Source organism: Triticum aestivum, chromosome 2A, assembly GCF_018294505.1.
Source record: "Triticum aestivum cultivar Chinese Spring chromosome 2A, IWGSC CS RefSeq v2.1, whole genome shotgun sequence".
In the NCBI taxonomy this organism is placed as follows: domain Eukaryota; kingdom Viridiplantae; phylum Streptophyta; class Magnoliopsida; order Poales; family Poaceae; genus Triticum; species Triticum aestivum.
This window is the reverse complement of record NC_057797.1, coordinates 77821990-77846589: the sequence shown is the minus strand read 5'-3', so window position 1 is coordinate 77846589 and position 24600 is coordinate 77821990.

Sequence of the window (24600 nt, the reverse complement as noted above, 5' to 3'; positions counted from 1 at the left end):
ATTTGAATCTTTTCTGAATTCTTATATGCATGATTTGATATCTTTGTATTTCTCTTCGAATTATCGGTTTGGTTTGGCCAACTAGATTGGTATTTCTTGCAATGGTAGAGGTGCTTAGTTTTGGGTTCAATCTTGCGTGATTTCACACAGTGACAAAGTAGGGGTAGCGAGACACGTATTGTATTGTTGCCATCAAGGATAAAAAGATGGGGTTTTCATCATATTGCTTGAGTTTATCCCTCTACATCATGTCATCTTACTTAAGGCATTACACCGTTCTTTATGAACTTTTACACCATTCTTTATGAACTTAATACTCTAGATGCATGCTAGATAGCGGTCGATGTGTGGAGTAATAATAGTAGATGCAGGCAGGAGTCAGTCTACTTGACACGGACGTGATGCCTATGTGCATAATCATTGCCTTGGATATTGTCATAACTTTGCGCTTTTCTATCAATTACTCGACAGTAATTTGTTCACCCACCGTATTATTTGCCTTCAAGAGAGAAGTCTCTAGTGAAACGTATGGTCCCCGGGTCTATTTTCCATTATATACTTTCAGATTTATAAACCAAAAATACAAAAAATATCTTGCTGCAATTTATTTACTTTTACTTTGTTTTACATTTTTAGTAATCTTTTATACCTTTGCAATTGACAGTGAAGGGATTGACAACCCTTTATCGCATTGGGTGCAAGTGTTTGATTGTTTGTGCAGGTGCATAGATTGGGGACTTGTTTGTACCTCCTACTGGATCGATACCTTGGTTCTCTAACTGGGGGAAATACTTATCTCTATTTTGTTGCATCACCCTTTCCTCTTCAAGGGAAAACCAACGCAAGCTCAAGAAGTAGTAGGAAGAATTTCTGGCGCCATTGCCGGGGAGGTCTACATCAAGCCTACCAAGTACCCATCATAAACTCTCATCTCTTGCATTGCATTATTTGCCATTTGCCTCTTGTTTTTCTCTCCCTCACTTCTAAAACGATTTTCAGAAAAGCATAAAAATATTTGCCTTTTTATTCGCCCTTCTTCTGTTCGTCTTTTCATTTTCCTTTTGTTGCTCGTATGTTAGATCGTTTGTTTCGCTTTCATGGCTAGTCCTTCCATCATTGTTAGCACTCTCGAGAATGGGGTCTTTAATTTTAAGCAAAGGGAGGGATAAAATTTAAAGGACGCTTGGTATAGAATTTGAAATGCTCAGAATAGATCTACTCATAAGCAATCTACTACCGTTCTCCTTCGCAATTTTTATGTGGGCGTTACTCCTTGGAATAGATATGTTTTATATACCATTACCGGGGGAAATTTCTTGGCAATCCATACTTTTGATGCTTATAATGCTATGATAGATTTGGTAGGCCCACCACCTTTTATGGTTAATGAAACTGTTTTAACTTTGGAACATGTGATGCAAAGGCTTGATATTATTGATAATAAAATTGCTGCCATGGAGCTGATTGAAAACTTGGATAAAAAGATTCATAATCATATCACACAATATGGCTCTAAGGTAGGAGTTTAAAGAATCTAAGGGAAAAGGAACTCATAGTTAATAAAAATATAGATCAAGATTCTACTAGAATTGGCAAACTAGAAGATATTATTGCTAACTTGGGTTCCGCCTTTTCCTCCGTTAAAACTACTCCAAATTTTCCTCCTACTAAAGCTACAAAGTTTATTTATGTTCCTAAGAATAAGGGTGAATCTTCTAGTAAAGGAAATGAAGATCTCAAAATGATAAGTGTTCACCGTAACCTTTTTGATATTATTAAGGAACCATTTGCCACGAGTGAATTTCTTGATTTCTTGCCTAGGAGTTTGATCATTGATAAAACCAAAGAACCTCCTAAAGATTATAAGTGTGCAATTGAAAAATTGCATACCAAAGATGACAATACCTAGATCTATTGCAATATGCCTAGCTAGGGGCGTTAAACAATAGCGCTTGTTGGGAGGCAACCTAATTTTATTTTTGTTCTTGCTTTTTTGTTCCTGTTTTCAATAAAATTTTCATCTAGCCTCTGGTTAGATATGTTTTTATGATTTAATTAGTGTTTGTGACAAGTAAGACCTTTGAGATGGCTTAGGGTGATAGTTGATTTGATCTTGTTGAAAAACAAAAACTTTTGTGTGCAGGAAATTAATTTTCATTTTTAACAAAAGTGCGATAAAATACTGATTATTTTTGCACAAGATTTATATACAAATTGCATCTGTTGTCCTAATGTTTCAGAATTTTTGGAGTTACAGAAGTATTCGAGGTTTACAGATTACTACAGACTGTACTGTTTTTGACAGATTATGTTTTCTATGTGTTATTTGCTTATTTTGATGAATCTATGGGTAGTATCGGGGGGTATGAACTATGGAGAAGTTGGAATACAGTAGATATTACACCAATATAAATAAAGAATAAGTTCACAACAATATCAAAAATGATGATTTTATTTTCTTATACTAACAGATCTCATGAGTTTTTTGTGTTGTGAAGTTTTCAAGTTTTGGGTAAAGATTTTGATGGACTATGAAATAAGGAGTGGCAAAAGCCTAAGCTTGGGGATGTCCAAGACACCCTAAGGTAATATTCAAGGATAACCAAGAGCTTAAGCTTGGGGATGCCCCGGAAGGCATCTCCTTTTTTGTTTTCATTCATCGGTAAATTTACTTGATGCTATATTTTTATTCACCACATGATATGTGTTTTGCTTGAAGAGTCTTGTATGATATGAGTCTTTGCTTTTTAGTTTACCACAATCATCCTTGCTGTACACATACCTTTTGAGAGGGACACACATGAATCATGATTTATTAGAATACTCTATGTGCTTCACTTATGTATTTTAAGCTAGGCAATTTCATCTAGTTCGCCGTCATAGCAGTGCTGCGGCGTTGGCGTGCTCGGTGTGATCGTGTGTAAGGTGTTGGTAAGCTCACCAAGTAGGGTACAAGATGAGCACAACTCTATACTTGTATGTAACCAAATAATGTGCACCCTGTGAGCACGTACAATGAAAGCAATCAAACACGGTATGTAGAGACATCATTACGATGCAGGGAAAGGACATGCAGGCAACCAAACTAAATGCAGATGTTCGTTTTTTGTTCTACATTTGCTCAGCCAGGCTCAACAGTTACAACTATATAAATGTGCAAAAAATCATGCAGATAACCAAATACGCCCTTAATGATGTGGTGTATTTGTCAACTTCAACTATGAAATACCTTCGTCAATCTGATCTATTGGCTCAATCTCTCATATGCGTGCAATCCATCCACGGATTAGTGGTACACGACCGAGCAGGTTTCCATCCATCCACGGATGCGCGCAATGTCTTGCACGTACGTTTACGTGTGGGGTCTGGGGTGGTGTGGGTGGGGACTTGACGAGGAAAACTGGTTGCTTTCTAGGGTCTGTCGGCCGGCCATTTGTAAAAATAGGTCTTTGACGTGTACGTGGAGGTTAAGGGGAAGATGAAGACAGATGGATGGGATGTGGGCGTACGGTAGTCAATTCCGCACTGTCAGGCTACTCATACAGTGGGAGTAGCATAAGTGATACTCCCTACTTTCACAATGTGGTGCGTATTTTATTTTTAAAGTTAAATTTTATAAACTTTGGTCAAGTATGTAGAGAAAAACATATACGTCTAGAATACCAAATACATATCCTTAGGTACATCAACAGGTGCACTTTCATATTGTATATATTTAATATTGTAAATGTAAGTAGTTTTATCTGTAAACTTGATCAAAATTTGTAAAGTTTGACTTTTCAGAAAATTTACATACACTACATTATGAAACGAAGTGGATAACATCACATCTATCTAGGTAAAATATATGATGTGACAAGTAACTAATAAGGAAATAGAAGGTTCCGGTAACATGATATGTTACCGTAACATCACACGTACCAACACAAAATGAATCTACAATCTAGTAATAGAAGTTTTGTATAGCGCCACACATATGGCGACAGTTGCTATTCTGGTACGCTGGTTCTATGGGGCCTTAGCACGACAACTTTTCGACTGTTTACTACAACAAATTTTGCCCGGCTCTGACGAGGGAAAGACAATGACATCGGCGTACCTTCGGCTCGCTTCAGTACTTTTAGTAGTCGCTTGGTGATCTACAGATTTAGATATAATTTTTATTATTTCTAGTATTTGTTGTACTACCATGATTATAGATGAATAGAATGAAAATTTGTTCGTAAAAAAAATACACCACACATATGTTACTATCAATTATAGCGGTAGTAAGAGCATCTCCAGCAGTTGGCCCCCCAGAAGGCGCTAAAAATCGCTGCCTGGGGGCGTACCGGCACTAACCGCGCGCTGGGGGCGTGATGCTCCCCAGTCGCCGCGCCCACTTTTTTCTGAAAAACAAACAAGGCGCAAATTCAACCAAACTTCGGCGAGTTCATAACATATTTAAAATATTTTACAAAATAAGGAAAAAAACACTACTAGACCCGCCTCGCCCTCGCCCTTCCTCGCCGCCCGCCGCCCACGAAGCTCTACATGCCGAGGAGCCTGTAGAATTTCGTGTAGTCGCCGCCGCCGCCGCCGTCATCGTCGTCGCCTCCTCCGCGGCCGCCGTCCCTGCTGCTCCCCTGCCCAGGGTCGCCGACGCGCGGCGGGTTGGACGGTCTGGGGGCGTCCTCGTTCTCGTCGCTGTCGAGGATCACCACGCCGTTCTCGTCCTCACGCCCACGCTGGCGGGCGGCTATCTCCTCCAGGGCTCGGCGCTGCCGGACCATCTCGTCGTGGAGGTAGTCGTCCCGCGCCCACTTTAGGGCCTCCTCGCTGGAGAAGCCGCGCTGGACTATGGCCTCGTACTCCGCGGGGAGGCCGGACTCCACCTTTGGCCTAACCAGCCGGGCAGAGGTGGGGGGGGAGTCGGCGATGCGGACGCCGGAGCTGCGGGTGCGCTGGCTGATCGACACGTCCCGAGGCTCCGGCTTGACGGGGAGGAGGGAGGGAGAGCCGGACGAGCGGCCGAACGAGGAGGAGGACGCCGGGTCCATGCGTCTCGGCGTCCACGAGCTCCCACGCCGGCCGGAGAAGGAGGGGGAGCGGGGTACTCCATCCTGGGCGTGTTGCCGCCCTCGATGTACTCAAGAACGGCGTCCAATATGCGGCCGGGCACGCCCCACCATCGGTGGCGGACGTCAGAGTTGAGCCTTCCGGAGGGCACGACGATGTTGGTGGCCTCGAGCTGCTCGGTGTGGCAGCGATGGAAGTACTGCTCCCACAGCGGGTACCTCGGCTCTTCCCTCGCCGCCTGCGACAGAGAGGCGCGGATGCGGGCGATCTCCGCACAACGCGCCGCCCCCGTGGGCGGCGGTGGCACCGGGATCCAACCGGCGCTGATCCTCCAAACCCCGGGCACCCGCATGTCTGGTAGGACCGGATACTCGGCCTCATAGAAAAACCGAGCTTCGTCCTCATGAAGGTGGCGGCGGCCGAAGCCGTTCGCCGCCGCGCCGTCGCCTGGAAAGCGCTCGGCCATTGGGTGAACTGTAGACAGCGAGAAGAGAGGGAGGAACGGGGGCGTCGGCGGTGAGAGTCTGTGCGTCACCGGTGCGGGAGGAGTCGGCTTATATAGGCGGCACTCGCGTGGCCACCGTGTGTACGCGTGACGGGCGAGAGGACGCGCGTCGTCCTGTCTTCACTGCGCCGCCCATGAGGCACCAATGAAGGAGTCTGACCGGCACGGCAGCGCATGACAACTTTGGCATTGATTCCGCCACGGGAACCGAGGCGATGAGGACGACGAAGTGATGAGAAGCGCCGAGTCACTGCCAAGGAGGGTCCGCCGATTTTCACGCCAAAAACGGTTCGGCCGACGCCCCCAAACGCCCCCAGCGCACCGGGTTCGGCCTGAGTCCGTCGGCACCAATTTCGGCCCGAGCCGGTGAGAAAAGGGCCTTTGGGACGCGACCGGGCCGATTTTTCGACGCCAACGACTAAAAGATCACTTAGGGGGTTTTATTGGGGACGCGGCCAAAGATACTCTAACATAGACTATTACATACATTTAAGTTACTCTTCACTATAACCAGCCTCATTGGAAAAGAGGGAGACTCGACCGTACGCCAGAGCGACGACTTTGCGGCATTAGGAAGTACCATGGACACGACTTGGAATTCTATTGGAGTGTTTATATTGGTCGCAATATTTATTGCAGCCCGATCGCCTCTGGCCCAAACAACTTGCAACCAAAGGTGCCTTTCTCTTCGCTTGGAATATATATGGAACGAAAGAAATCATCGGATCTTTCAAAATTAATCTTCATTGAGCTACAAATGTGGTGTTTTTTTTTTTTGCATCTTGAGGAAATAATTAACTGATAGTTGCCCGGTTGGCTAGTGGGTAGGAGATTAGCGGGTTAACCAGTAAGTTGATCGGCCATTTAATCAATTAATCGGTCAATTTTTTAGTTTATCGGCTACTCAGTGAACCTGTGAGTAGGAATTAATCGGCAAATTAATTGATTAATCGGACGAATTATTAAACAATTTTTTTAAAGAGTCCAACACTAAGCAGTATATCATGATGCATGTGTGAGGCTCTGCCTACCGTGTATAGCTGGTGTTCTAGCGCTGAATGTTTTTTCTTGGCCCCCGATAAGTCCCAAACATTCGGATTTTGGCCATGACAAATCGAACAATTTTTATGGCAACTTTAGTTAATACGAGAATGGCAAATTTAGTTGGTAAGCATGACAATTTCGCAGCTTGTTTTTTGCAAGAAAACTATCATGTTTGCCAATTAAACTTGTCATCGCCGCGTAACTAAAATTGACATAAAAAAGGATTTATCTTTTCTGTTTTTCTTTGCCTCCGGCAGGGCGTACCCAAGTTGAGCTACCCGCCTGCACAGGACACCGGGCGCAAGATGTTTTCTTTGTATAAGTTTTATGCAAAATATGGGGTGTGACACCCTATCTATAGATGAAAAATATGAGTGATCATATGGTAGAACACCTGGTCATTTTCTCTCTAGGTCCGCCTCTGCTCTCGGGGCCTTTATCTTTTGTGTAGATTTCTACTCTTTAATGCAAAGGCAGATCATTCGCCACTTTTCCTTATAGAAAACAATATTTATTGCCGAGTCTAGTAAACATCGCAAGGCCTAAAAAATGATGGCGTGCCATCTGATTATTTAGAACACTTTATGATGTAGGGTGGAACCCTATGTAGCCGATCTTTCACGAAAGGAGCGGATCCCGCGAAGAACACGAAGAACACGAGGGGGGAAATGGGGGAATCACAAGGGGAAACACGAGAGAAACACTAAAACCAACAAGATACGGTCACACATATGCTAGATCCTTGAAACACAAAGAGATATACGATCCAAATCCAACAAGGGACGATACAAAGGGTAGCCGGTTCTTCTCCGTGAGGAGGTCTTGAATCCACAAGGGGATCTTCCCGTAAAGGGGTCTTGAATCTAAGGTGGATCTTCTTCGAAGAGGAGCCGCGGTCTCTCTCAAGGAGTAGATCCGATATGGATGAGCGAAGCTCTATCTCACAAATGAGCTAAGACAACGCTAACCCTAACTAGGAGGAGGTGGAGGAGTATATATAGTCTAGGTCCACGAAGGAGCAAATGGGAGAGGGATACATGGGCCTCGGGCCCGATCTTTGTACGCAGACAGGTACCGGATGTCCGCTGGGACCGGTCGTCCGGTGGCTCGTGGGCTTCCGGACGTCCGGTAGTCGCCGGACTTCCGCTCACTTTGGCTCGGTTGAGGTGGCACCGTATGTCCGGTAGCTGGCGGTCGTCCGGTCGCCGGTTGTCCGGTGTCGTCGGTCTTCCGTTGAATTGGCTCGGGTGTAGATGTGCTAGTCGTCCGGTGGGGGTCGGACGTCCGCTCGCTGGGAGGGGCCGGTCGTCCGGTGTCATCCGGACGTCCGCTCGCTGGAGCTTCTTCGGCAACTCTTCTTTTTGCGTCTTCGTTTCCACGCTTCCCTCGCGGATGGTGTAGTTGTACACTTGTGCTCGCACTCCTACTCGTCGTCCGTAGCGTTCCAACAATACCTATGCATGCACACGAGTGGAGTGTCAAGTAGTATACCATCCTCGAAGGGGTCAAGTGTACACGCGTAAAGGAGATGATTCACCTTTGTGTATGTGAAGTGGATGTCGAACGTGTCACTTGCCACACGGACTCTTGACATGGTGATATCCGTAGGATGCTCCGCATCATCTCCCCTCCCTTGGGAAAGATCCGACCTCGGATCGAAAACCAAATCACCATGGGAAAGAGATGGCTTCGCCGTGTAGAAGTGGACGTTCACCAAGTTCTTGTCATCTTGAAGCTCGAAATGGGCACTCTCCAATGTCGCACCATCTTGTGATTCCTTCAAAAGGAGTAAGGACAACAAACACTTGGAAAAACAAATGTGGTTAGCGTTGCAAAACTAAGCATTCAAGAGGTGATTCACCAAACAAGTGTCGTCATCATGTAAAGCATATGGTGTGACAAAGGATTGTGACATGGCATGTAAGAATATCGATTGAGCGCAAAGAAGGACATCATGGAAACAAGCATGCAAATGTGTGGTAGTGATGCAAATATGTGTGACAAGAGAAGAAGCATCAACCTCAAGGTCATAGCAATCATGGATTAAGCGCTCGACAAATGGTCGATGGTAGGCATAGGACCCATTCACAACACCAAGTAAAATGAAATGTCTAAACACATGGGACAAGTGCAAGACAAACCAAGCATAATGTGCATAGGGTGTAGTGAATATAGTGTGGCACTCAACACAATAGAAGGAGCAATTTTTCATCATGTGTGAGGCAATCAAGTCAATCATGTGACAAGCAATGGGACATGGCATATGTGAAGTGATGACATTGTTGCAACCAAACATATGGGGGGAGCAAGTAATCCAAGAATTGGATGCAACACACAAGGCATATATATCATGATGCATGGAATTGTGAAAATGACAAGTCAAAGCAAGATCTCTAACAAGTGTGCAATCAAGTGGTCCAAGATGAATAATAAGTCTCATGGGGAAAGCAACAAAAGTAGTATGATCCATAATATCCATGCTCATGGTTTGGGGGTTCTCAAAAGAGAAGGATATCACCTTGAAAGGATGTCCTTGTGCGTCCTTCATAATGCCAAAGTACGAGCAAGTGCGATGTAGAATCGTCATGGTAGAAGGTGGTTCGCTCTCAAGAGCTCGGATTGTCAACTCACGTGACATGGAAGTTGACACAAGGTCCAAGTATCCTACACATGCACACAACAAAACAAAGAACATATGCGCATGGTAGATAAACACATCATCCATCATGATGGTTCTCTTCTCTTGCACATAACCATTAGAAACACAAGTGCATGAACAATATGATGCAACAATGGCAATATTCATGGCATGAGGTATATGGTGCAAAGAAGGAAGACAAGCATGCTTCACAAAAAATATGTCAAAATCTCCAAATATATGCGAGAATGCTATGGTGGCAATCTCATTAGCAAGACTAAAATCATGGTTGCGCTCAATACATGGAAAATCAACTAGCATGAGAGAGGCAACATATGGAGATATATGACGGCAAGCAATAACAACCATGTGCAAAACATGTAGATGGTTGTCATCAACCACATGAAATGAGAAAGTATGAATCATCGGTGATGCAACAAGGCAAGCAATCGTAGGAATCAAGTCATGCAAGCTAGTAGTGCGAAGATGCAACATACTAGAGGAAATCATGGCAATCATGTCGTGTGAGAAAATGATAGTCCTAGGCAATGTACATGACATATCGCAAGCACGAACACAAAGCAAGATGAAAGTATCATCATAGGCATGGGGTACAAAGCAAACATGGCAATAGCAAGCAATATCTCCACCAAGCTTGCAAATACACATACAAGTAGTAGAATCAATCATCATGTGTAATGCAAAGTATGGGTCACAAATGCATGGCAAAGGTATAGGAATGAGCATATCATGCAAAGTGAACATGGCAAGATGGGCAAATGATATATCATGGACAATAACCCATAGCCAAGTGAGGGTCATGTAGAAGAAATGCGTGAAGTCTTTGCGCGAAGAGAGCGGTGGGAAAGACAATCCATGGGATCCCAAGTCATCATTGCTCTCTAGAGCTCGTTTTGTTAACTCGTGTGATTGCGAGGTTGACAAGAATTCATGGGTACCTACACAAAAGAGACACAAACAAAAAAAATTGTGTGTGTGGTAAATGTACACATCATCCATCTTGATGTGTATGTGCACGTGAGAGTTAGCACAAGATAAGCATCGCTCAAAGAAATTTGATGCATGGTATAAGAACATGTCATCCATCAGTAAAGAATAGTTATTGTGTATAACACGATAGAGATGCAAATTGAGCATACAAGTATAAGGCACAACAATAGCATTTTTATTCATGGGGAGCATATTGTGCACACAAGTATTGGGATCATGCAATGAATGGGATGAACCAAAATCTCCTAAAATGTATAAGGAAACTATGAGGGTTTCCTCATGAGCAATATCGGAAACATCATATGGAGAAAATGGACAACATCCAAAACAATGCATATCCGAAGCTAGGTGGTCATGGCATGGCATATGAGATAAATGATGCAAAGGGAGCATATCAATATCATCACAAGAAAACAAATGCCAATAGCCATGGGCTTGTCATCTATGCCATATGTGCAAATTGGGTTTATTTTAATAGCATATGCATAGTCACTATGAAGAGATTGCAAATATGACATATGATTGATCTCATGCATAGCATATTTCAAGTCAAGCGGATTGGCAAACATGATGTGACCAAGAGAATTAGCACAAGAAATCCTATGTAACATGGCATCACAACTAATAGACTCCATATGGCAATCATCATACACATCATAAATGGGTAAATCATCGCATGGTGAAGTCACACTAGCATGAAGCATGGAAATAGGTCGATCAACATCATGCAAGCAATCAATGTCAAGAATGTCCACTAGTGGGACTAGAGCATCACCGTCACCTATATTACCATTGTCATTCCACTCATGGGGTGTAGGTGAGGTGGCAAAGACCAAATGGTGGTCATCTTCATCTTGATGGGACCTGATAACCCACAAGTATAGGGGATCGCAACAGTTTTCGAGGGTAGAGTATTCAACCCAAATTTATTGATTCGACACAAGAGGAGCCAAAGAATATTCTCAAGTATTAGCAGCTGAGTTGTCAATTCAACCACACCTGAAAACTTAATATCTGCAGCAAAGTGTTTAGTAGCAAAGTAATATGATAGTAGTGGTAACGGTGGCAAAAGTAATATTTTTGGTTTTTGTAGTGATTGTAACAGTAGCAGCGAAAAAGTAAATAAGCGAAGAACAATATACGGAAAAGCTCGTAGGCAATGGATCGGTGATGGAGAATTATGCCAGATGCGATCGATCATGCAACAATTATAACATAGGGTGACACAGAACTAGCTCCAGTTCATCAATGTAATGTAGGCATGTATTCCGAATATAGTCATATGTGCTTATGGAAAAGAACTTGCATGACATCTTTTTCCTACCCTCCCGTGGCAGCGGGGTCCTATTGGAAACTAAGGGATATTAAGGCCTCCTTTTAATAAAGTACTGGACCAAAGCAATAACACATAGTGAATACATGAACTCCTCAAACTATGGTCATCACCGGTAAGTATCCCGACTATTGTCCTTCGGGGTTAACGGATCATAACACATAATAGGTGACTATAGACTTGCAACATAGGATCACGAACTCACATATATTCATGAAAACATAATAGGTTCAGATATGAAATCATGGCACTCGGGCCCTAGTGACAAGCATTAAGCATATCAAAGTCATAGCAACATCAATCTCAAAACATAGTGGATACTAGGGATCAAACCCTAACAAAACTAACTCGATTACATGATAAATCTCATCCAACCTATCACCGTCTAGCAAGCCTACGATGGAATTACTCACGCACGGCGGTGAGCATCATGGAATTGGTGATGGAGGAAGGTTGATGATGATGATGGCGACGGATTCCCCTCTCCGGAGCCCCGAACGGACTCCAGTTCAGCCCTCCCGAGAGAGTTTAGGGCTTGGCGGCGGCTCCATATCGTAAAACGTGATGAATCCTTCTCTCTGTTTTTTTCTCCTCGAACACGAATATATGGAGTTGGAGTTGAGGTCGGTGGAGCGCTAGGGGGCCCACGAGGCAGGGTGCGCGCCCAGGGGGGTAGGCCCCCCCCACCCTCGTGGACATGGTGTGGGCCCCCTGACGTGGATCTTTCTTCCAATATTTTTTATATATTCCAAAAAAAATCTCCGTTGATTTTCAGGTCGTTCCGAGAACTTTTATTTCTGCACAAAAATAACACCATGGCAATTCTGCTGAAAACAACGTCAGTACAGGTTAGTTCCATGCAAATCATGCAAGTGAGAGTCCAAAACAAGGGCAAAAGTGTTTGGAAAAGTAGATACGACGGAGACGTATCAACTCCCCCAAGCTTAAACCTTTGCTTGTCCTCAAGCAATTCAGTTGATAAACTGAAAGTGATAAAGAAAAACTTTTACAAACTCTGTTTGCTCTTGTTGTTGTAAATATGTAAAGCCAACATTCAAGTTTTCAGCAAAGATTATGAACTAACCATATTCACAATAACATTTAGGTATCATGTTTACTCATATCAATGGCATAATCAACTAGCGAGCAATAACAATAAATCTCGGATGACAACACTTTCTCAAAACAATCATCATATGATATAACAAGATGGTATCTCGCTAGCCGTTTCTGAGACCGCAAAACATAAATGCAGAGCACCTTGAAAGATCAAGGACTGACTAGACATTGTAATTCATGGTGAAAGAGATCCAGTCAAGTCATACTCAATGTAAACTAACAGTAATGGATGCAAATGACAGTGGTGCTCTCCAACTAGTACTTTTTAATAAGAGGATGATGACTCAACATAAAAGTAAATAGATAAGCCCTTCGCAGAGGGAAGCAGGGATCTATAGAGGTGCCAGAGCTCGGTTTTGAAATAGATATGAATAATGTTTTGAGCGGTATACTTTCATTGTCAACATAACAACCGAGAGATCTCGATATCTTCCATGCTACACACATTATAGGCGGTTCCCAAACAGAATGGTAAAGGTTATACCCCCCCTCCACCAACAAGCATCAATCCATGGCTTGCTCGAAACAACGAGTGCCTCCAACTAACAAGAGTCCCGGGGGAGTTTTGTTTGCAATTATTTTGATTTGATTTGCATAAAGCATGGGACTGGGCATCCCGGTGACCAGCCATTTTCTCGTGAGTGAGGAGCGGAGTCCACTCCTCTTGAGAATAACCCGCCTAGCATGGTAGATACAGACAACCCTAGTTGATACATGAGCTATTCGAGCATACAAAACAGAATGTTTATTTGAAGGTTTAGAGTTTGGCACATACAAATTTACTTGGAACGCCAGGTAGATACTGTATATAGGTAGGTATGGTGGACTCATATGGAACAACTTTGGGGTTTATGGAATTGGATACACAAGTAGTATTCCCGCTTAGTACAAGTGAAGGCCAGAAAAAGACTGAGCTAGAGAGCGACAACAGTCATGAACATGCATTAAAATTAATCAACACCGAATGCAAGCATGAGTAGGATATAATGCACCATGAACATAAATATCGTAGAGGCTACGTTGATTTTGTTTCAACTACATGCGTGAACATGTGCCAAGTCAAGCCACTCGAATCATTGAAAAGAGGATACCACCCTATCATACCACATCACAACCATTTTAATAGCATGTTGGGACGCAAGGCAAACCATTATAAGCTCCTAGCTAATTAAGCATGACATAAGCAACTATAATCTCTAATTGTCATTGAAAATATGTTTCTTTCATAATAGGTTGAATGAGGAACGATGAACTAATCATATTTACAAAAACAAGAGAGGTCGAGTTCATACCAGCTTTTCTCATCTCAATAAGTTCATCATATAATCGCCATTATTGCCTTCCACTTGCACGACCGAATAGTGTGGATAATAATAATAGTGCACGTGCATTGGACTAAGCTGGAATCTGCAAGCATTCAATTCAAGAGAGAAGACAAGGTAATACGGGCTCTTTGTTAGATCAACAATAATGCATATGAGAGCCACTCAACATTTTCATTATGGTCTTCTCCTCTCGACCCCCAAAGAAAAGAAACAAAACTATTTACACGGGAAAGCTCCCAACAAGCAAAAAAAGAACGAGAAATCTTTTTGGGTTTTCTTTTTAATTACTACTACTACAAGCATGGAAAGTAAACTAACTAAAATCTACATCTATTTTTTTAGTTTTTCTTAAGGTTTTCAAACACACAAGAAGAAAGCATAAAAAAGGAAATAAACTAGCATGGATGATACAGTGAAAAAGTATGAACACCGACAACTAGCATGAGTGTGTGAACAGAAATGTAATGTCGGTCAGAAGTACGTACTCTCCCAAGCTTAGGCTTTTGGCCTAAGTTGGTCTACTTCCACGACTGGCCTGGTGGATATCCAAAGTTGTAGTTGGGGTCGTACTCTGATGCAACCTCGGGTTGCCACTAGTTGGCAATCTCCACCGGATCCCACTGGTAAACAGACTGTCGTGAAGGATCAAATTTTGGTTCCGGCTCTGACTCTGTAGCTGATGTGGGGTTTCGGTAGGCGTGAATGGCCTTCGGCGGAACAAGGTACTTGCCTGCAGATAAGTCAAACAAGGAAGGAGCAGGCAAAGTAATAGTCTCAGGGTGATTTTTATCAAATATCAGCTTGTACTTAAACATCTTTTCCTTATTCTTAACAATAAAATCGTGTGCTACCATACTCTTATAGTCTATAAAAACAGGAGGCAGCAACTTTTCTTCTTTCTAATAATGCCTAATAGGGATGTTAAAATGTGCAGCGAGGCGCGAGGCGAAGATACCTCCCAAGATGGGGCCCTTCGTACGGTTAAGATTTAACTGCTTTGCAAAAATAGCGCCCAGACTAAATGTGTCGTCATGGAATAAGGCATGGCACAAAATAACAATATCAGGGGCACTAAGGTTGCCACAGTTTCCGTGACCAATTAAGCATCTACTAGCAAATAATGCAAAGTAACATAAAACAGGAAAATGTATGCTAGTGATTCTTGCATCGGAAACTTTCCTCGTTTGCCCTACAACAATCATATCAACAAATCCCTCCACATCATCACGATGTGGTTCCTCTATGCTGCCCTCAAAAGGTATCAAATAAACCCGACAAAAATCACGAAGTGACATCTCCTTATGCTCATCATATAAATAAAATTCCACCGAAGATGGTGAGCTCCTAGCATGGAAATGCAAGTTTTGCACAAAGATATTGGCGAGTAAGAGATATTGTTCGCGTTGGTCATGGAGGAAGGCGGTGAGGCTGATAACCCACAAGTATAGGGGATCACAACAGTTTTCGAGGGTAGAGTATTCAACCCAAATTTATTGATTCGACACAAGGGGAGCCAAAGAATATTCTCAAGTATTAGCAGCTGAGTTGTCAATTCAATCACACCTCGATAACTTAATATATGCAACAAGGTATTTAGTAGCAAAGTAATATGAGAGTAGTGGTAACGGTGGCGAAAGGTAACGGTAGCAAAAGTATTTTTTTTGGTGTTTTATAATGATTGTAACAATAGCAACAGAAAAGTAAATAAGCGAAGAACAATATATGGAAAGCTCGTGGGCATTGGATCGGTGATGGAGAATTGTGCCGGATGTGGTTCATCATGTAACAGTCTTAATATAGTGTGACACAGAACTAGCTCCAATTCATCAATGTAATGTAGGCATGTATTCCGAATATAGTCATACATGCTTATGGAAAAGAACTTGCATGACATCTTTTGTCCTACCCTCCCGTGGCAACGGGATCCTAGCGGAAACTAAGGGATATTAAGGCCTCCTTTTAATAGAGTACCGGACCAAAGCATTAACACATGGTGAATACATGAACTCCTCAAACTATGGTCATCACCGGGAGTGGTCCCGATTATTGTCACTTCGGGGTTGCCGGATCATAACACATAGTAGGTGACTATAGACTTGCAAGATAGGATCAAGAACTCACATATATTCATGAAAACATAATAGGTTCAGATCTGAAATCATGGCACTCGGGCCCTTGTGACAAGCATTAAGCATAGCAAAGTCATAGCAACATCAATCTCAGAACATAGTGGATACTAGGGATCAAACCCTAACAAAACTAACTCGATTACATGATAAATCTCATCCAACCCATCACCGTCCAGCAAGCCTACGATGGAATTACTCACGCACGGAGGTGAACATCATGAAATTGGTGATGGAGGAAGGTTGATGATGACGACGGCGACAGATTCCCCTCTCTAGAGCCCCGAACAGACTCCAGACCAGCCCTCCCGAGAGAGTTTAGGGCTTGGCGGCGGCTCCGCATCATAGAACGCGATGAATCTTTCTCCCTGATTTTTTCTCCCCGAACACGAATATATGGAGTTGGAGTTGAGGTCGGTGGAGCTCCAGGGGGCCCATGAGGCAGAGGGCGCGCCCAGGGGGGCAGGCGCACCCTCAGCCTCGTGGCTAGGGTGTGGGCCCCCCGGCCTTGATTCTTTGCTAGTATTTTTTATTATTTCCAAAAATAATCTCCGCGGAGTTTTCAGGTCATTTCGAGAACTTTTATTTCTGCACATAAATAACACCATGACAATTCTGCTGAAAACAACGCCAGTCCGGGTTAGTTCCATTCAAATCATGCAAGTTAGAGTCCAAAACAAGGGCAAAAGTGTTTGGAAAAGTAGATACGACGGAGACGTATCAACTCCCCCAAGCTTAAACCTTTGCTTGTCCTCAAGCAATTCAGTTGATAAACTGAAAGTGATAAAGAAAAACTTCTACAAACTCTGTTTGCTCTTGTTGTTGTAAATATGTAAAGCCAGCATTCACGTTTTCAGCAAAGATTATGAACTAACCATATTCACAATGACATTTAGGTCTCATGTTTACTCATATCAATGGCATAATCAACTAGCGAGCAATAATAATAAATCTCGGATGACAACACTTTCTCAAAACAATCATGATATGATATAACAAGATGGTATCTCGCTAGCCCTTTCTGAGACCGCAAAACATAAATGCAGAGCACCTTTAAAGATCAAGGACTGACTAGACATTGTAATTCATGGTAAAAGAGATCCAGTCAAGTCATACTCAATGTAAACTAACAGTAATGAATGCAAATGACAACGGTGCTTTCCAACTGGTGCTTTTTAATAAGAGGATGATGACTCAACATAAAAGTAAATAGACAGGCCCTTCACAGAGGGAAGCAGGGATTTGTAGAGGTGCCAGAGCTCGGTTTTGAAATAGATATGAATAATATTTTGAGCGGTATACTTTCATTGTCAACATAACTACCGAGGGATGGTGATATCTTCCATGCTACACACATTATAGGCGGTTCCCAAACAGAATGGTAAAGTTTATACTCCCCCTCCACCAACAAGCATCAATCCATGGCTTGCTCGAAACAACGAGTGCCTCCAACTAAAAACAGTCCCGGGGGAGTTTTGTTTGCAATTATTTTGATTTGATTTGCATAAAGCATGGGACTGGGCATCTCGGTGACCAGCCATTTTCTCGTGAATGAGGAGCGGAGTCCACTCCTCTTGAGAATAACCCGCCTAACATGGAAGATACGGACAACCCTAGTTGATACATGAGCTATTCGAGCATACAAAACATAATGTTTATTTGAAGGTTTAGAGTTTGGCACATACAAATTTACTTGGAAAGGCAGGTAGATACCGTAGATAGGTAGGTATGGTGGACTCATATGGAATAACTTTGGGGTTTACGGGATTGGATGCACAAGCAGTATTCCCGCTTAGTACAGGTGAAGGCTAGAAAAAGACTGGGAAGCGACCAGCTAGAGAGCGACAACAGTCATGAACATGCATTAAAATTAATCAACACCGAATGCAAGCATGAGTAGGATATAATGCACCATGAACATAAATATCATAGAGGCTATGTTGATTTTGTTTCAACTACATGCGTGAACATGTGACAAGTCAAGCCACTCAAATCGTTCAAAAGAGGATACCGCCCTATCATACCACATCACAACCATTTTAATAGAATGTTGGCACGCAAGGTAAACTATTATAAGCTCCTAGCTAATTAAGCATGGCATAAGCAACTATAATCTCTAATTGTCATTACAAACATGTTTATTCATAATAGGCTGAATCAGGAATGATGAACTAATCATATTTACAAAAACAAGAGAGGTCGAGTTCATACCAGCTTCTCTCATCTCAATCGGTCCATCATATATCGTCATAATTGCCGTTCACTTGCACGACCGAACGTGCATTGGACTAAGCTGGAATCTGCAAGCATTCAATAAATAGGAGAAGACAAGGCAATATGGGCTCTTTTGTCAGATGAACAATAATGCATATAAGAGCCCCTTTAACAATTTAATTATGGTCTTCTCCTATCGACCCCCAAAGAAAAGAAAAGACATAAAAACTATTTACACGGGAAAGCTCCCAACAAGCAAAAGAAGAACAGGAAATCTTTTTGGGTTTTCTTTTTAATTACTACTACAAGCATGGAAATGAAAACTAGCTAAAAGCTACAACTAATTTTTTTGGTTTTTCTTAAGGTTTATTAAACACACAAGAAGAAAGCATAAAAAGAGAAAATAAATTAGCATGGATGATACAATGAAAAAGTATGAGCACCGACATCTAGCAATGACTGTGTGAACATGAATGTAATGTTGGTGAGAAATACATACTCCCCCAAGCTTAGGCTTTTGTCCTAAGTGGGTTTATTGCCACGGATGACCTGACGGATATCCAAAGTTGTAGTTGGGGCCGTACTGTGATGAAGAAGCCCCTGATTGCCATTGGTTGGCAATCATCTCCGGATCCCACCGGTAATCAGACTGTCGTGGAGGATCAAATTGTGGTTCCGGCTCTGGTTCTGTAGCTGATGTAGGGTTCTGGTAGGCGTGAATGGCCTCCAAAGGAACAAGGTACTTGCCTGCAGACAAATCAAACAAGGAAGGAGCAGGCAGGGTAATAGTCTCAGGATGATGTTTATCAAAGAACAATTTGTATTTATGCTCCCTTTCCCTATTCTTTACAATAAAATCATGCGCTACCATACTCTTATAATCTAAATAAACAGTAGGCATCAATTTTTTTTCTTTTTCATAGTGCCTAACAGGTATGTTATAGTATGCAGCAAGGCGTGAATCATAGACACCTCCAAAGATGGGGCCCTTTGTACGGTTCGGACTTAACCGTTTGGCAATAATACCACCCATACTAACAGAGTCGTCACGGAATAAACCATGGAACAAAATAATAATACCAGGAACACTAAGGTTTCCACAGTTTCTGCGTTCAATTAAGCATCGACTAGCAAATATTGCAAAGTAGCGTAAAACAGGAAAATGTATGCTAGTGATTCTTGCGTCGGAAACCTTCCTAGTTTCCCCTACGGTAATAGTGTCAATAAACCCGTCCACATCTCTACGATGTGGTTCCTCTAAGCTACCCTCGAAAGGTATTTTGCAAACCCTGCAAAATTCATATAGTGACATCTTCTTAACCACTTCATATAAATGAAACTCTACTGAAGGAGGTAATTCCTTAGGATAATAGTAGAAGTTTTGCACAAAAGTATTGGTGAGTAAGAGATACTGTTCACGTTGGTCGCGGAGGAAGTCGGTGAGGCCTGCATTCTTAGCCAATTCATAAAAATCATCATAAATCCTGGCTGCTCTCAAGAAATCATTGGAAGGCCATTCACACTGCCGAACCTCCATAGTGCGAGGCAGATTATATTTGGGCCTCTCTGCTTCTTCATTTTGCTTTTCCTTCGAGCTTCGGCTCGATGAGTCCCTCAAAAATCTCTTCATTATTTTCTAAAAAATTCTGAAATTTTTAGTAACTTCAAATAAAAGTGAACTAAGTTCAACAAAGTTGATAGCAACTACTCCTACAAGTGCCTAGGACCGATATCATGCATTAGAACTACTTGGAACCATATGAATTTGACATGCAAGCTCAAGAACATGGTCCCCTAGGTAGCACAAATTTGCAATGAATAAAGTACTAGAACAAAAACTAATTGGACCAACGGAGGAGTCACATACCAAGGAACAATCCCCCCAAAGCAGTTTTGTGAGAGGTGCTTTGAGCAAGGAGATCGAAAATCGTAGCAAAAGGAGCTAGAACTCGTGCTTGAGCTGGATGGTGATTTTTTCGGGAGGAAGAAGTGTGTGGGTGCAGGAATAAGTGGAGGGAGCCACTATGGGCCCATGAGGCAGGGGGCGCGCCTAGGGGGAGGGCGCGCCCTGGACCCTCGTGGCCAGTGCGAGCTCCCCCTGCTGTGTTCTCAGTTCCAGATATTCTCAAATATTCCAAAAAAATCATATTAAATTGGCAGGGCATTTGGAGAACTTTTATTTTTGGGGTATTTTTATATTGCACGGATAATTCAGAAAACTGACAGAAAATACTATTTTTACTTTATTTCAACTAAATAACAGAAAGTAAAAGGAGGGTACAGAAGGTTGTGCTTTCTAACTTCATCCATCTCATGCTCGTCAAAAGGAATCCACTAACAAGGTTGATCAAGTCTTGTTAACAAACTCATTTCGAGTAACATGAAACCGGAGAAATTTCGAATGACACTATGTTACCTCAACGGGGATATGCACATCCCCAACAATAAGAATATCATATTTCTTCTTGATAGTAGGGAGGAAATTCAAAACCTCCAAAAATAATCGATGGAATTTTTCCAATAGAATTGACACTGTGGACTTGAGGTTGTTTCCTCGAAAAGTGTACCGTATGCTCATTACCATTAACATGAAAAGTGACATTGCCTTTGTTGCAATCAATAACAGCCCCTGCAGTATTCAAAAAATGTCTTCCAAGAATAATAGACACACTATCTTCCTCGGGAATATCAAGAATAACAAAGTCCGTTAAAATAGTAACATTTGCAACCACAATAGGCACATCCTCACAAATACCGACAAGTATAGCAGTTGATTTATCAGCCATTTGCAAAGATATTTCAGTAGGTGTCAACTTATTCAAATCAAGTCTACGATATAAAGATAGAGGCATAACACTAACACCGGCTCCAAGATCACATAAAGTAGTTTTAACATAGTTTCTTTTAATGGAGCATTGTATAGTTGGTACTCCGGGATCTCCAAGTTTCTTTGGTATTCCTCCCTTAAAAGTATAATTAGCAAGCATGGTGGAAATTTCAGCTTCCGGTATCTTTCTTTTATTAGTAACAATATCTTCCATGTACTTATCATAAGGACTCATTTTAAGCATATCAGTCAAACGCATACGCAAAAAGATAGGTCTAATCATTTCAACAAAGCGCTCAAAATCCTCATCATCCTTTTTCTTGGATGGTGCTACCTCTTGAGCACTGCGTTAGTTTTCCCATGAAGAGGAAAGGGTGATGCAGCAGAGCAGCGTAAGTATTTACCTCAGTTTTTGAGAATCAATGTATCAATCCAGTAGGAGGCCACGCACGAGTCCCCCGCACCTACACAAACAAATAAACTCCTCGCAACCAACGCGATAAAGGGGTTGTCAATCCCTTCACGGTCACCTACGAGAGTGAGATTTGATAGATATTATAAAATAATACTTTTGGTATTTTTATGATAAAGAGAAATAAAGATGCAAGTAAAATAAATGGCAAAGGAAATAACTAAGTATTGGAAGATTAATATGATGGAAAATAGACCCAGGGGCCATAGGTTTCACTAGAGGCTTCTCTCGAGAGCATAAGTATTACGGTGGGTGAAGAAATTACTATTGAGCAATTGACAGAATCGATCATGGTTATGAGAATATCTAGGTATGATCATGTATAAAGGCATCACGTCTGAGACAAGTAGACCGACTCCTGCCTGCATCTACTACTATTACTCCACACATCGACTGCTATCCATCATGCATATAGAGTATTAAGTTCAAGAGAATAGAGTAACGCTTTAAGCAAGATAACATGATGTAGAGGGATAAACTCATGTAATATTATATAAACCCCATCTTTTTATCCTCGATGGCAACAATACAATACGTGCCTTGCTGCCCCTACTGTCACTGGGAAAGGACACCGCAAGATTGAACCCAAAGCTAAGCACTTCTCCCATTGCAAGAAAGATCAATCTAGTAGGCCAAACCAAACTGATAATTCGAAGAGACTTGCAAAGATAACCAATCATACAGAAAAGAATTCAGAGAAGATTCAAATATTGTTCATAGATAAACTTGATCATAAACCCACAATTCATCGATCTCAATAAACACATCGCAAAATAAGATTACATCGAATAGATCTCCACAAGAGAGGGGGAGAACTTCGTATTGAGATCCAAAAAGAGAGAAGAAGCCATCTAGCTAATAACTATGGACCCGTAGGTTTGAAGTAAACTACTCACACTTCATCGGAGAGACTATGGTGTTGATGTAGAAGCTCTCCATGATCGATACCCCATCCGGCAGAGCTCCGGAAAAGGCACAAGATGGGATCTTGTGGATACAGAAAGTTACGACGGTGGAATTAGGGTTTTGGCTCCGTATCTGGTAGTTTGGGGGTACGTAGGTATATATAGGAGGAAGGAGTACGTCGGTGGAGCAACATGGGCCCCACGAGGGAGGAGGGCGTGCCTGGGGGGGGGGGTAGGTGCGCCCCCTACCTCGTGCCTTCCTGGATGATGTCTTGATGTAGGGTCCAAGTCCTCTGGATCACGTTTGTTCCAAAAATCACGTTCCTGAAGGTTTCATTCCGTTTGGACTCCGTTTGATATTCTTTTTCTGCGAAACTCTGAAATAGGCAAAAAACAACAATTCTGGGTTGGGCCTCCGGTTAATAGGTTAGTCCCAAAAATAATATAAAAGTGTATAATAAAGCCCAATAATGTCCAAAACAGGATATAATATAGCATGGAACAATAAAAAATTATAGATACGTTGGAGACGTATCAAGCATCCCCAAGCTTAATTCCTGCTCGTCCTCGAGTAGGTAAATGATAAAAACAGAATTTTTGATGTGGAATGCTACTTGGCATAATTTCAATGTAATTATTATTAATTGTGGTATGAATATTCAGATCCGAAAGATTCAAGACAAAAGTTCAATATTGACATAGAAATAATAATACTTAGAGCATACTAACCAAGCAATTATGTATTTTCAAAATAACATGGCCAAAGAAAGTTATCCCTACAAAATCATATAGTATGGCAATGCTTCATCTTCACCACACAAAGTATTTAAATCATGTATAACCCCGATGAAAAGCCAACACTACAAAAAAAGACACATCTGTGACATTTTGGGCCGAACGAATTTTTTTCCTGTCATACATATGACACTTCTATGACGATAATTGTGACAAAACCCGGTATCATCATAGATGTGGTGGGCTCCTACTTCTATGACAAAAAATCATGACAGAAAATGGGCTTTTTGTCCTGGGCGGGCCGGAGACGCAGCTGCATGACATTCTTTAGGCCGTCCATGACTGAAAAAACCATGGTAGAAGCGAGGGGGACGAAAATTTCGGGGAGTTCCCGGTTACGGTGGGAGATCGGGGGCCGAGCGATGCACGTTTCTCTCGTACACATACGCGCGTGTGCGCGAGGCGTTGGCTCTAACTGAACCCGAGCGAGGCGTTGGGCTCTAACTGAACCCGAGCGATTGCACTGCAGGCTATGCGTTACTGAACCCGAGCGATCGATCGATGGCTGTTAACTGAACCCGATTGAGTGATTCCTTCGCTACTGCTGCTAACTGAAGCTGATCGATGCTGCCCCTGGGATGAACAGTGAGCGTTGTGGGGGGGGGTGGATGAGCAGTGAGCGGTGGCGTTGCCTCTGGATGAACAGAACCCCGTGGTGTGGAGGGCTGGATGAACAGTAGACGGTGGAGGGGTGCTCGTGGAGGGGTGGTTGAACAGGACCCCGTGGTGTGGAGGGCTGGATGAACAGTAGACGGTGGAGGGGTGGTTGAACAGTAGCCGGTGGAGTAGCGCGCGGTGGAGGCTGGATGAGCAGGAGCCCGTGGAGGCTGGAGGAGGTCGATGGTGGAGATGAACAGTATCCTGTGGACTCCTGTTTTGCGGTACGCCACACCCCTCTCGATGAACAGGACCCCGTTTTGACCGTAGCACTCCAACACAAGTCTGTTTCGTCCGTTTTGCGGTATGCCACACCCCTCCCTATCAACAGGACCCCCGTTTCGGCCGTAGGGGTCCGTTTCGTCCGTTTTGCGGTACGCCACACTCCTCCCAATGAACAGGATCCCGTTTCGAACGTGGCCGGTCGAACGCAAGGCCGTTTCCTCCGTTCTGCGGTACGCCAGGGCTCGTTTCCATCGCATGTTCCGTCCAAGCCCTCTTTATGAACACGACCACGCATTCCGTTCCGACCCAGCCGGTTGGCTCCCACGCGTTCCATTGCCTCCCGATG